Source organism: Topomyia yanbarensis, chromosome 1 (genome assembly GCF_030247195.1).
Source record: "Topomyia yanbarensis strain Yona2022 chromosome 1, ASM3024719v1, whole genome shotgun sequence".
Taxonomy (NCBI): domain Eukaryota; kingdom Metazoa; phylum Arthropoda; class Insecta; order Diptera; family Culicidae; genus Topomyia; species Topomyia yanbarensis.
In genome coordinates, this window is record NC_080670.1 from 152,172,031 (window position 1) to 152,175,186 (window position 3,156).

A 3,156-nucleotide genomic window follows, 5' to 3' on the forward strand; every position below is an offset into this window, starting at 1 on the left:
ATCAAAATTTCTTAAAAAACCTGTGTAAACATTCAAATTGACAAACGTTGGAAATCCTTTTTTCACTATTGCCATCTACACAACTGTTTGCTACACGTTTCTGACAACTGCACTCCAACTGCACTGTGTCGATCACTGCGCTACCTACAAACGTTTGCCAAACGTGTTTCAAAGTCTGATTTATTCGGATTATTTCAGTCGTGGGTATTTAAACACGTTTGGAATCGAGCCTAAACGTCTGTTATCTGTGACCTAACTATTTATGTAGCGATTTTATAGATTTGACCCATGGCGGGATTTCCAACCAAGAGTAAACAAAATTATGCTGTGAAACAGTTCTAGTCCCCCGCTATTTCAATAATCCTAATTACTAACCGAAACGATTATTGGTTTTTCAACCACTAATTTCGTCTCTAACCTAATTAAAACTATTTTAATAGCTTGTATACAATATTTTTTCCCTGCACATGCCATCCGAAGCGGGACAATTTTTCGCTACACAAACATCCTTTCATTAATCCGGCTCACCAGTAAAATGACAGCAAATAGCGTGGAGCAGAATATTCCATGCGACCTGCAACACCGTCTGCCAAAATAAATAACCCTAGCCGGATGGCGTGGACATTTGGTTTGCACTGATTGAGGGTGTGAGGAAGAGTTTGATCGGGGTAAATGGCAGCAGATCGTATAATTCTATAATTGGCCTTGATTTTTGCATCAAACGGCAAGAGTTACCGAGTCGGCAGTGGTTTTGTGTCCTGTAGGAAGTGGCACATCATCCACTAATCAACCTGACATCGTATCGCAATTGTTTGTGCAAAAAACGGTTATAAGATGTTATAAGATGGTATTATAAGGTCCTCAGCAGCTATCAGAGTTCATTACGCACGGGTTGTCTTATGTTCTGCTAAAGGGTCAAGTCACTATTGACTCACCTAAAGACGTTGAATCCCTCTGGATAAAGAATATATGGGTTGTTTACCATTTATCTGTCAGCGTCATTCCAATCGAGCACGAGATCTGTCAATGGCACTGAATATGCAGAAAACAGCCTCCTGCTAGTCAGCCATTTTGTCTTAGCCAACATCTGCCTTTGTTAAAATCAAATCAACCCAATGCTATTGAACGGGCGACATGGGCCTACAGTAGTCTAGGCCTATATATAGTATATCTCCATAGCGGATAACAGGAGTGACACCCTCCGGGCAGAAAATCTTTTCGAATCCTTCTCGAACGGGGGCCATTGATAGGTATTGTGTTCGATTGGAATGGCATTGACAGATAAATAGTAAACAAACAATAGAATGGGCGAGTCTTAATCCAGAGGGATTCATCGTCCCATTAGGCTGTGCACGATGACGAAGACCACTGATAAGTCGACATAAAATGAATTTTACTGTCAGCCGTGTTTACCAACACTGTCATTAAACTGTAAAGCACTGTTTGTAAACACGGCTAACAGTAGAGGTCAATTTATGCCGACCATTATGATTTTTACATGTTTACCAACATTGCTCCACAGCTTAATGGCATGGTTGGTATACACGGCTCACATTAAATGTCATTTTATGTCGACTTATCAGTTGAATTCTTCAGCGTGCGTACACCCAAATAATAGTAAACGTTATGCCTATTGATTTTACACATAGATTTTTGCAATTAACGGAGACATATAGACACTATTTGCTGGCACATAAACCTAATGTGTGTATTTACTAGAAATATTAATCTTACATTCACATTTCATAGCTATTAGGCACATAAAACCCCATTCTATAACAATATGCACATATAACTTATGTGTGTGCATACATAGTTTATACAGTTGACACATAGAAAATATGTGTGCGTGTGATAACAATAACATTTCTTCTTCATATGAATTTTAAGCGGTTTGAAGCAAATAGAATTAACGTTTGGATTTTTTTCAGTGTAGGCTAATATACATACTGATTCTAGACAAACAGGTTCTTCGTATACTTTCTCTTATGTTAATAATTCGGCCGGTTTACCGTTGCTTTTTAAATCGTACGATATATACTAAAGAAATGTGAAAAGTTTTATGATGACGCTACAATAATCAAAAGTGAAAGTAAACAAAGAGAGGGTCACATTTGTATTTAGAAGCATTTGACACGTTTATCAAGAATAATATGTCTTTTGAGTCTACAAAATAGTTGTTCTAGCATGATGTCAACAATGGAATGATTCCATAAAGGGCGGAACGGTCAAAGGTGAAAAAACGTGATTAGGTGCACGCTTATTATGTTGTTATGTAAATGGACCAACTATATTTCTTTTTAATGTACTATGATCAAAAAATACAAAAAAATCATATGATTAGGCGTCCGACTATTTGCTAAGCTTTCGGAAGGTTCCGTTCCGCTAAGCGATTGCGCAATATCTTTCAATTGGGCGCAGCTCTGGTGAGTTTGAAGAAGTTTTCCATTGGATTTATACCATTCCTTGCCGATTTTTCGTTAGTGACCGAAGGTTAGGTCTGATCAATTGTGTTCCTTCCGAAACAATTGTGTTCCTTCAAACAAACGTTTTTGCAAACATTTCTTGACACAAATATCTTGATTGACAGTGCCAGCCATCACGAAAAATCTGCTTCTCAGCCCTCATGTGTTAAAACAGGGACGTTCGTTTATAAATCGTGGAGAAATGCTTCAAGTGTTTGGATTTTGGACAGTTGCCAGGGGTTTGCAAAGGCCCGGATAGATCCAGAATGTGCTGGAAATATGGGGAGACGGGTAATTTAGTGAGAGACTGCACTCAGAGACCGACCGCTTTGCCGATTGTAGGCTAACTGCAATGGAGATAATCCAGATCAATCTGAACCAATGTGAAACCGCACAGGAGCTTTTGTGGCAGTCTTTTGTGGCAGTCTTTTGTGGCAGTCTACTCGACAGATGCTATATGTCACGTCGATTTGATTGCAGAGCCGTATCAAGTTCACCCTGATGACGGTATCTAAGTGGCGGATACGACGGGAACGGTGGTGATAAAACTTATGGTCAGCTTCCTCAATTAGGCAGTGCCAGAACGTTCGTACGAAGGCTTTACGATCGCCAATTTCAATACGTCCTGGTGTGCTGTTATTACACATTTTTAAGGTGAACAGTGAAGCAGTTCAGTCTAATGCTGGAGCAG